We start from the raw sequence: 12,119 nt of genomic DNA on the forward strand, positions 1-12,119 counted from the left end.
ATGATTCCCCAACTGTTACATATAAAATAGGGTTAAACAAATGCATTGATTCAATTATGAACATCTGGAGAGACAGCATAACAACACAACTGATAGAACACGGGTGTCAAACTCGATCATGTCACATGACCTATCATGATGTATTGCAACTTTTTGCCTTTGTGGAGTCGTGGTGGGTGTGGCCTACACGTGATGCATCCATCCCGTGGGTTGCCAGTTTGACACCTCTGTGGTAGAGACTCAGAGGGAGAGAGAGTAATATGTAGACCTACAGTAATTTCTCTTGTTTCTGTTTCAGGTGGTGGTGGTGGTCATATGAACTGTGTTACTATGTACTACGTCCAAGTAAAGGTTTTTTTTTTTTAAAAAAAAACTTTGATGAAGAATGTATACACCATATACAACTAACGATTCAACATATTTACTGCAATTTCAGCCTCATCACATCAAGCAAGAGGTCATCAGGCATAACCTGACTTGCCCAAGTTGGCAGCTTCCTGGACTCATGGCTATGCTTGAAGAACGGATGGCAGCTGTGACGAGGAGAGCCTTTGCACAGGTTTCTGTTGTTGCCAGTTATGCCCATTCCTGGAAATGAAGACCTTTCAGTTGTCCACTCATTCCCCAGTTAGCTCATGAATGGATTATAGTAACAGTCTACATAGTGTTGTCTTTGAATAGCACCAAAAAACTACAGGTAATTGGAAGTGCAGTGGCACTTACAAAATGAGTGTGGGTTCTTCCGTGCTCTCTAAGCTTGGTTATTTTATTTCCTTGAAGAAGTTTCATTAGCCAAATAGGTAACATCATCAGTGCTAGAAGGCAGAGGACTTTGTTCTTTATTAATATATCAGTGCCCTGTTATTGTTGTTGGGACTGTTCTTGGCAGATCCTTGATTAGTGAATGTACTTAATATGCCAACTTGATATCATATTCCATAGGTTGCATTGGTTGCCAGTTGCCTTTCAAGTATAATTCAAGATGCTGGTTGTCTCTTATAAATTCCCTCATGGCATAAGCTTAGTTATTTGAGAAAATGTCTGATTTTGTTGACCCTGTAAGTTTGGGCAGAATGAGGATGCTCTGGAGCTACCCAATTAATCAACATCAACTAGTGAGATCCCCAAAGTGCATCTTCTTGTTTGTGATGCTTGCTCTCTGGAACTGCATTCCCCTTAGAGATTTGCCTGTCTCTCACGCTACAAGGATTTATAAACCGTGCTGTATTCCCAGGTCTGGGGTTAGGTTGTTTGTAGAGCTCCTGACAGTCTTTGTAAAGTACTGTCAGCTGTGAAATGGGTTTTCTCCCAGGCATATATATTTACAGTTTTCTCCTTTTGTTTTTCTCTTTTTAATTAAGTATAGCAAGACATCTAGATTAACTTTAGAATTAGGCATCCTTCTAATTAAACTTATAAATACATATATAAATAATCCTTTATGAAAAGTGTATTGTATTTTTTAACTTGTTTTATATTGATTTTATAATATAATTTTGTATGTATTGTTTGTTAGCCCACAAACTTATTGTTGGTTTGTTAGCAGTCATATACAATAAACCAGGGGTAGGCAACCTCGGCTCTTTTATGACTCATGGACTTCAACTCCCAGAATTCCCGAGTCAGCATGGCTGACTCGGGAATTCTGGGAGTTGAAGTCCATGAGTCATAAAAGAGCCGAGGTTGCCTACCCCTGCAATAAACAAATAAATGTTAGAAGCATTACAGAATGTTTGATTATTTCTGATTCTTTCACTGAAATCAGAAGTTTTACATTATAGTTTTTAAATATAGAGAACATTTTCAAATATTGATATAGGCAAAGCAAATATCCTCTACTGTTACTTATCATTTTTAAACCTCCCAGCAGATCTCGGGTAAGTTGAAAAGAGAAGTCAATATATTCTGGAAGCTTATGTGTATTCACAAAGCAAAGAAAAACAAGACTAAGTATTTGCTATTAGTCTGGCAAATATGAAAATTCATATAAATGAGTGAAGTCTGGAGTGAACTTTACTTATTTCCTAACATCAGATAACGTTAGCAGACATTTGTGCAAAGAACTATTTGGGCTTACATAAAACTACCAAAATGTGGCAGGCATTAGTAGTTGCTTTTAAACAATTATTTATTGTAATTATTCTTTGGGGCTTTTCTACTATCTGTACACCCTTGAACATGTTAGTCCAATTAGAGTTTGTAGCTTTTCAAAAGGAAAGCTTATATGATGCATGTAAAAATGCCATATAATAGCAAATCCATGTCAATATAGAACTCCAAAATTTGCCTTACAAAGAATATTGCATTGACCATAAAGGTGCCAGTTCAGGGGCAACTTCAACCATCATACCAATAAGATACATATATCATGTCTCCTTTTCAACAAAGGAATGCAGTTTACAAATACAAAATACTGTACAGCTTCATAAAGCTTTTCCATTAAAATAATGAGGATGGGAAAGATATACTGTATACACAATCAAGCATATATAGAACTCAAAGTCAGGATTTATGGTGACATGTAAAGAGTTTTAAAATGTGCTGTTCCCTCTTGAAAGCAATTTTGACATTCCTGTATTGTAATTTCAGACATATCCAACTGAGCTTTATTGGCGTTAAACAGAGGGATGCTGCATCTGGAAATTGATCTCTTTTAATTGTTCAAGAATTGATGTAAAAATATATAATACAGGAAACAAATTTAGTAAAGGAGACATTCCAAATTGTAGAAGACAGGTATTTATAAATTCAAAGACATTTGTTGTTATTACAATGCTGTGCTAAAATACTGGCTGACGTTTTGGGGAATTGCAATTGTTTAATTGGGGGGTGGATATAAATCCCTCAATAAATAAACAATGCTGGATGAGATGCCTTACAGTCTACTGGGAGGGATAATGTTGCAGAATGTATTGTAACAGAAAATACATAATGACAGCCAAGAGGAAACTCATTGAGAATTCAGAATCTGCCATTGTTAGGTCCTTAAATGTTTGTTTTGACTCACAAAGAAATTTCATGTGAAATTACTTTTTTAGAAATAGGTCAAAGTGTCCTTCTTTCATCAATAAAAGGAACAATAGTTGTGTGGATTCTACTGCCAAATGGCATTGATTTCTGTCATATTATCAAAGGTACTGATAAATACATATAGAATAGTTATAAATCAACCTTTAAGATGGGAAGAAAATGATCTATGTGTAGAAGAAATCTATAGAAGGAATTTGTGGAACCCTTTCTTTCTGTACCACAGACTCTCCACAAGTTAGAATAGAATAGAGCTGGAAGGGACATTGTAGGTCTTCTAGTCCAGCCATCTGCTCAAGCAGGAGAACCTATACTGTCTCAGACAAGTGACTTGTCTAGTCTCTTCATAAAAATGTCCAGTGATAGAGTGCCCATGATTTCTGGAGGCAAGCTGTTCCACTGGTTAATTGTCCTCACTGTCAGGAAGTTTCTCCTTAATTCCAGGTTGCTTCTCTCTTTGATCAGTTTCCAACCATTGTTTTTTGTCCTGCCCTCTGGTACTTTGGAGAATAACATGACCTCTTCTAGGGATGAGAGGGAAGAAAGGAGAGGAGAGAGAAAAGAGTAAAGGAGGGGGGGAGGAAGTAGGAAGGTTGGAGGAGAAGAGGAGAAGTGGAGAGAAAGGGAAGGAGAGTGGTGAAGGAAGGAGAAGAAGAGAGGAAGAAGAGGGAAGTAGGGAAGAAAGAGAAGAAAGGTAGAAAGAAGGTAGAGAAGAAGGAGTGTAGATACAGTGAAAGAGGAAATGGGCGAGCAACACCAAAAGTAATGTATATGTATTTATTTCATTTTATTAAAAGTATCTTATATATAAGAATGTAAAAAGAATGTATGTTAACATCTGATAAATATCACGGTATATGTATGGGGAAGAGTTTGGAAAAATAAAATAATAATAATAATAAAAAAAACAAAAACAAAACGTGACCTCTTCTTTGTGGCAGCCCCTCAAATACTGGAATACTGCTATCATGTCTCCCCTATGTCTTCTTTTCTTTAGACTAGCCAAACCCACGTCCTGCAGCCATTCTTCATATGTTTTAGTCTCCAGGCCTTTGATCATCTTAGTTGCTCTTCTCTGAATTTTTTCCAAACTCTCAACATCTTTTTTGTAATATTGTGACTAAAACTGGCTGCAGTATTCCAGGTGTGATCTTACTAGGGGTTTATAAAGCGGTACTAATACCTTGCATGATCTTGATTCTATGCCTCTGTTTATACAACCCGGGATTGTATTACCTTTTTTGGCTGCTGCTGCACATTGCTGGCTCATCATCAAGTGATTGTCCCCTAGGACTCCAAGAGCCCTCCCATAGTTGCTGTTTTTAAGCCAGATCTCACCTAATCTGTACTTATATCTTTGATTTTTCCTGTCTAAATGTAAAACTTTGCTTTTCTCCACATTGAAACTCATTTTGTTGGATAAGGCCCATTGTTCAAGTTTGTCAAGATCTTTTTGGATCCTGAGTTTGTCTTCTGGGGTTTTGGATAGTCCTGCAAGCTTAGTGTCATCTGCAAATGTAATGAGTTCCCCTTCATTTCCCTCATCTAAGTCATTCATGAAGATATTGAAGAGTACTGGGCCTAAGATGGAACCTTGTGGTATCCCACTGCTTTCTTCTCTCCATGTGGATGTAGTGCCATTGAGGACTACTTGTTGAGTATGGTTTGCCAGCCAGCTACAGATCCATCTGGTGGTGATGTTGTCTATTCCACTTTTTTCTAGCTTACCAAGGAGTAGGTTGTGGTCTACTTTATAAAATGCCTTAATGAAATCTAAGTATACTACGTCCACAGCATTTTGCTGGTCTACTAGTTTAGTCACTTTATCAAGAATGAAATAAGATTGGTTTGGCATGATCTGTTTTTAACAAACCCGTGCTGGCTACCAGTTATAACTTTGTTTGCTTCTAGTTGTTCGCAGATCTGTTTTTTTATTATCTTTTCTAGGATCTTCCCAGATATTAATGTTAAACTGATTGGTTTGTAGTTTCATGTGTCTGTTTTTTTTCCCTTTCTTGAAGATGAGAACCACATCAGCTCTTTTCTGATCCTCAGGTATTTCCCTGGTGCTCCAGGATTTTTGAAAGGTATGATGCAGTGGTTCTGAGATAACATCTGCCAGCTCCTTCAGAACTCTGGGATGTGATCTATCAGGTCCCGGTGATTTATACTCGTCAAGGTCGGATAGTTGTATTGCATCCATTCTTGTCATGGATTTATCCATAAGGCATCAGTGTCTGAATAAATTTAGTTTATGCAAATTTAGGAATTAAGGTGAAAAACAACTCCTAATACTGAGTGGAGTGTGGTGTGTTTGTGTGTGAAAGAGAAAAAAAGCCTATTGTTTATTAGATCCCAGCAGGGAGTCCAGAGCTGAGGGACTAGATCAACCAGGAAAAGGTCTTGGACCTCTAGGAGGTGTACCTAGGAGTTTTATCAAGATTTACAAAATTCCTGGAAAGATAGAACTGGACAGAGAGGGTCAGAGCAATCACAAACCAGGCTCAGCTGAATGAATATGTATTCTAAAGTATATTCTTCCACTCAGAAGTGCCAGTATACCTTAAACTCTTAACAAATTGGAGTGGCATGTGGGATTCCAGAGCTTTGGAAAAGATAGAAAAGATCCAGCCTGAGATATTGGGAGGAACCTGCACAATTTGGGTCTCCAACCAAACAGGTGATCTACTTCTGAGCTTACAACAAGATTTTAGGTAGCATTATAAAAGCTACTACTTTGTAAAAACAGTTAAATGGAAGCTTTTTCTATCTCTTGATATGCTTACTTGCAAATCCCTGATTTACTGAATAAAAAACACAGATCCTCTGGCAGTCCTGGTTTCTCTCTTTCCTAAAAGTCTCTAAAATAAAGTTGAAAATTGTGTGCTAAAAGCTGGAAACGGCTCTAAAACTTATAAAACTGTTAAGAAGTTTTCTCTAAAGATAAAACTATCACTAGAGTATATTTCTTTAAGTCTACTAAGAATAAAAATCTTACCTCATCTGGTAGCCTATTCTGTGAACATTCTCCAGCCCAGAGTAAGGATCTTCTGCACTTCTGAGAAAATATGTACTGTAATTGTCAGAGACTTTTGAATATGAATTTTAATTAAAAGTTAGTCATATATGCTTGAATTCAGAGTCTGATAGCTGAAAGAGGAAAATAAATTAACTGATAAAATAAAAAAATCAGAGATCCAGTGAATGCTGTAACAATTAGGTCCTTTTATTTTGCCATTTTGTTCCATACTCCCCCTTCCATTTAAGTAATAAAAATATATTTTTATTAATAATACCCTAAATAAATAAATTTATTTATTTATAAATAAATACCCTAAAATGTCTGAGTTGGCATGTCTGTTTAGTCATGGACCACTGTGATGCAGTGGTTAGAATGTAGTATTACAGGCTAACTTTGCCGACTGCCAGCAGTTCAATTCTCACCGGCTCAAATTTGACTTAGCCTTCCATCTTTCTGAGGTCAGTAAAATGAGGACCCAGATTGTTGGGGAAAATATGCAGACTCTGTAAACTGCTTAGAGATGGCTATAAAGCGGTATATAAGTCTAAGTGCTATTGCTATTGCTAGACCCAGGAAATAGATATTTAAAGAGGAGATAATCATTGGTTAATTCATACTAATAGTTGTAGCATGCAATACCCACGAATAGGGCCTTTTTTTTCTTCAAAATTTTATTTATAATACAATTAAAAAACATTGGATATAACGTGACATTCCAGTATATACATTCTTATCAGGTTGTTCCACATTTTACAAACGATTCTTCATCTATAATTATACATCTAAGTTTTATACACTGTACTTATTCTAAAATAACATATATTTCTATCTTAACACTAACCTTTAATCCCAACCATCCTCCTCGAATCCCTCCAGCGGTAAAATTTATCCCAGGTTTCAAAATAAACTGATCCATATTTGTCTTTCAATACCATTGTGAGCCTGTCCATTTCTGCACATGCTAATATTTTATATAGTAACTCTTCCTCTGTGGGGATTTCTTTGCTCTTCCATTTTTGCGTAAACACAAGCCTAGCTGCAGTCAAGATGTGTAACAACAAATAGAAAGTTCCCTTATTGTATTTCTCTGTAGTTATTCCCAACAAGAAGAGTTCAGGTTTTAACTCTTAGTCCAATATTAATATATCTTTCAGCCAACTTCGTATCCTATTCCAATACTCAAAGGCCTTTGGGCATACCCACCACATATGGTAATATGATCCAATTGCTATTTTACATTTCCAGCATAAAGGTGAGATATTTGAACCCATTTTAGCTAGCCTTGCGGGTGGGAAGTGCCGTCTATAGAACATCTGTAAAGATTTTCCTTGTACAAGGTAGCTAGAGTGATTTTCCTATTTCTTTCCCACAGTTCTTGACAAATCTGCAGGTCACTTTCCTATTTCTTTCCCACAGTTCTTGACAAATCTGCAGATTTTGAAACCAAAATCTCTACTCCAAATTAGCATAGTTTCCTTGAACTGTTCTTCGTACATTGCCTGGTCTAAGAGAAAGTAATATATATTTTTAATCATTTTATCCTTGGGACCTAATAATATTTTATCTAGTTCTGTCGGTTCTATTTTTATACCCCACTCTTTTTTGTCTTTCCTATATCTTGCTTGTAGTTGGAGATATGCCCACCATTCTAATTCTATCCCTGCATCTTGAAGATTTTTCCTCAATTTTAATTCTCCTCTCTCATCTAATATGTTTTTATAGGTTATTACTTTCCCCAACTGAATGAACCTTGGGTATATATACATTTCTAGTGTCGAGATCCAATTGGGAACTTGCCTATAATTCTGTCGCTGGATTTTGATGGGAATATCTATTAATGGCCGTCTGATGTAATGCCTCCGGAAGTACTGGTGAACTTTATGTTTCTCGTCCCATAACATGGCAGAAAAGGGCCTTTCTGTTGGGCTCCATAGAAAAGTATTCTGCCAGAGAAAATGTAGAAAACAGGACTTGCCTTCAGTATATAATAATATTATGGTTTGATTTACCATGATTTCCTAACCCAGACTACAGATCAAGTAGTTTAAAATGACTAAGGAAAAGTAATTTAACTGCTTGTTGCAGATTAGTAGCTATTACCAAAGGCCAGCAGGTCATCTGAACAAGCATGGATGGTTTGCTTAGGATTAATTAGCCATTAGTTTCCCAAGAAATTGCAACAACTGCTGTTATATCTGGGCTGTTTCAGCATTATTTTTTTACCCATTTTAGATGATGAGTACTTGAGGAGAAATACAAGTGTTTTAAATGTGACATTTGTAAGGCAAGGCCAATTTACAAGGGAAAACATTTTAATCAATATGGACAATCAGTAGTGACAAAATTTCATTGAATTTATGTTGCAGAGTAGAATTTTTCAAAGCTCTTTTAAATACTACCTAATAAAATATGTACTTTAGTTTTCTGGTGTTTTGCAATAAGAAACCTAGCCCCTGAATTCCTTTCATATGTTGCTTTAATTTACAAGTCTTAAAAATTTCAGAATAAACCAACTACAAACTCACTGTGAAGATTAATTGGGTGATTTATTCAAAAATGTTCAGTAAAAGGACTGACTAATTGAACACTGCAGGAAAGATGGTACTACATACTAATCTGTTTACAGTCCCAGATGAGAAAGATTGCAATTTATGTAGTGTAATTTTAACAGAGTATAATAACACCTAACCTTATTGCTAATTCTTGATGACTTGTTAAAATAAGTTTGCTCATTCTTTCAAGAGATGTTTGTCAAGTTCACAATCTGGATAATTTCTTCAGAGGTGTTTTTTAAAAAGATGTTCAGAAAACTTTTTCCAAGAGTTTTACATGACACTGATAAAATTCCCTTGCTGTTAAATGAGGTAGATATCTATTCTTCAAATGTTGTTAAAGTTTAATGACTTGCTATATTCTAAATATTTTACAAAGAAATGATTGAACTAAATTCACTGGAAACCAGGTGGTACTTCCATCCATGCCTTTTCCAAAATAAATTCAGAACTCATAGGATTGTCATCTATAATTAAAATCTCTAGTTCTATAAAATCATCTTTCTTGCCATTATTTATATTTAAATATAAGCTCATGGTTAAAAAGAATGGTTAGGAAAGGGTAGGAAAAAATGATGAAACAGGTTTTCCAATGTGTAAAAGAATTTTTATATATGGATTCGAGGAGACTAATTTACATATTTATTGTTAGTAAGGATTGATATTGATCTTATTGATAAGGAACATCATGCTTACTGAGTTTGTCCTGGGGAACATTGTATTGTACTTTTTGCCCAAGGCAAAGAGACTTCACAGTAGATATGGGAATGCTGTCTGTAACCAATGGTGTATCCTAAAGAAGTTATGTTTTTTCTGGGCCCATAAAGTAAGCACATGACAGAAGGAAAAAATATATTTGAGTTAAGGAGGAATTATGGAATACCACCACTTGTTTTGAAATCCCTTCTCATACCTCATACATTGTCTTGTTCAATATTAAGGCAAACGTAATGCAAACCAGCTTATTTGGGGAACTTATTCTTGATAGCAAAGAAGTTGGTAGTTTTGTTTCTCAGCTTCAAGGATAGATAATGGACAATGTCTTGGAAAGCAAAGAATAGATTAATCCTATATAGCAATGATGGCGAACCTTTTAGAGACCGAGTGCCCAAACTGCAACCCAAAACCCACTTATGTATCATCGGGTGCTGGGTGGGCGTGGCCCATTGGGTGGGCGGGGCCCATTAGGTGCGTGTGACTGCAGTGGTAACGGGAGACTGGGTGGGACTAAAAAGTTCAATCAATCAATTCCAACTTTGCGAGATCTTTTTTTTTCCTTCAAGAAGTTGAAATTGATTGATTGATTAAACCTTTTTTTTTTTGCACACAGCAGCGGAGACCTATAGTGAAAAGGTTTTATAAAACCTAGCTGAAGGCCTAGGACTAGGGCGATGGCTCGTGTGCCCACAAAGAGGTCTCTGCGTGCCACCTTTAGCACATGTGCTGTAGGTTTGCCACCACGGCTATATAGGATCTAGGAATACTAAAATTTGGAAGATTATAAAAGGAGGTGGTTACAGCAATGACTTTTCCAGGGATGAAGTATTGAAAGCTAGACAATTAATAGAATAACTGAAAGAAGATATGTGACTTGTGGCTGCTAAAGTAGCATGTACTCCAACAAAAGTGAGCCAGTTGATCTTGGATGAACATTATAAGATCAACTGGAAGAGATTAATCTGCTTTGGGTGTGAGATATGAGCAAATTATGGGTTACAGAAAATAATCTTAGTTAGCTAGTTGAGGAAAATAGAAGGGAAGGACAGTGGATAAATGGATGAATGGAATCAGGATTATACTTGGAAGAGCTACAGGTTATCAAGATGGATACATAAAGAGGGCAGGCATTTGTCATATACTTGCTCATTCAATGCCACTAACAATACATAAAGAAATAAGTCCTTGCCAAATGTGGAATCAATGCAATCATTTGCAAAAAATGAAATTGATTGCAGGATAAATTCAAACAACCTTGTGAGGTCTTGAGCAGTGGAAATAAAAGTGTTGGGGAAGAGCCATTGGAGAAATATTTTTGCAGGGACAGTAAAGTCTGTAGTGATTCCCTATTTCATTCTTATAGGAAGCAGATTCATATGTAGTCCATACCAGCTGAATAATTTGACCGTAGAATATTATTATGGGATTTCCCCCTCCCCTTTTGTAATACATAAATTATTTTTTGCAACAAGATAGCACCCTTTTCTGGGGTGGGGAGAGCACAAAAACATTTTTATTTTATTCTCAGTTTATAATTTATCATCCGCTAATCTGAAGACTAAATCTATTTGTTCAGTCAAGAGTTCTATTGCATCACAGTTCTTGCCTACAATTTATTTCAACAGGCCAAAGATAAGTGATCAATGAACTACAAGTTTCCCAACTTTTTGTAAATAACCTTGCTGGTGGAGACTGGCAGAAGTTAAATATCTTGAAGGCATCTATTTGGCTACTTTCCCTAAATTCTTTTTCTATTCCAGATACTTGATGCCCTCCAGTTCTGTTGGCTACAACTTTCAAATTCTAGCTGTCTCCAACTGTCTTAGATTAAAAAGGGGTCATAATGAACAGTAGGAAATTCATTCTTTGTAATGTTTAAACATGGGAAAAGGAGAGAAGAAAAGTCTAATTAGAATTAACCTTAATTCCTGGTTATTTCTTATTCATGTAATTTTCCTGGAAACACTAAGAAAAAAGCTTCTTCTAGACCTTTAACAAAATAAAAAACTGTTGCTCTCAGCCCTGAGATTCAGCCCTAATTCTAATTAGATCTGACCTCTCTCACCTTTTCAAGTTCAGCCAAGGTCATATGTCCAAATCCTTGTTTAACAATTTAATATTCACCAAGCAGCTTCTCAGATGAGGCTGATAAAGCCTCTCCTTTTACTCACTCGGTGGCTCTGAGGTTAAATGAGCTGAATAATGGGAAGTAATGCATATAATGACAAATAGAGTCAACAGCTGTGACAATAAAAAAAAAACTGTTAAAAGTATTAGGCACTTGCGTATATCTGGTGGTGTTAGATTAATTAGATCAGGCCTGTACATCATGGGATCCACTGAGCAAAATAACTTCATCTGTCATGTATCCTCAGACTACCAGGGGATTAACAAATGTCCTACTTTATTGCCTGACTAGAACAGCAAAAACAAGGCAATTACAGGCCAGATAATATATGTCTGTTAATCTGTTTCACTCAGTGGCTCATAGATTTTGCAAGTCAGAGGAAGATGCCTTTTCAAAACGTTTGTATCACATCACATCAATTCTTCATCTGGTCCAATCTTTTCTGGGCCCAGGTTTCCATTCTCATTTCATCGCCAGTCTCTTTTTAAGGAATTTCTCAATCCAAAACTTCCCTCCAAGGACCAGATCTAGGAGAACTCACCACAGCCAACTTGCCACAGGATCACTCGCTGTGGGGCAATTCAATGCTGTATTAATAGTTTCATTCAGTTACTTTTATTATAGGTGACCATGTTTTTGTCAATTATTGTAACTCCGGATTGAAGGGTCTGAA

The 12,119-nt window shown here is 36.3% G+C and overlaps 1 protein-coding gene across 1 annotated transcript in view; it reads left to right on the forward strand.

The window, feature by feature from the left end:
• LOC120298798 (SEC23 interacting protein) overlaps positions 1-3,092 on the forward strand; it is a 60,174-nt gene extending 57,082 nt beyond the window's left edge. Inside the window, exons 19-20 of the transcript XR_005554397.1 lie at positions 437-697; positions 2,590-3,092. The gene's annotated coding sequence lies outside the window, so the exon portion shown is untranslated. The remainder of the gene's footprint in view (positions 1-436; positions 698-2,589) is intronic.
• Positions 3,093-12,119: the final 9,027 nt, after the last annotated feature.

This window comes from Crotalus tigris, unplaced genomic scaffold (genome assembly GCF_016545835.1).
Source record: "Crotalus tigris isolate CLP2741 ecotype Arizona unplaced genomic scaffold, ASM1654583v1 scf7180000017536.10889498, whole genome shotgun sequence".
NCBI classification, from domain to species: Eukaryota; Metazoa; Chordata; class Lepidosauria; order Squamata; family Viperidae; genus Crotalus; species Crotalus tigris.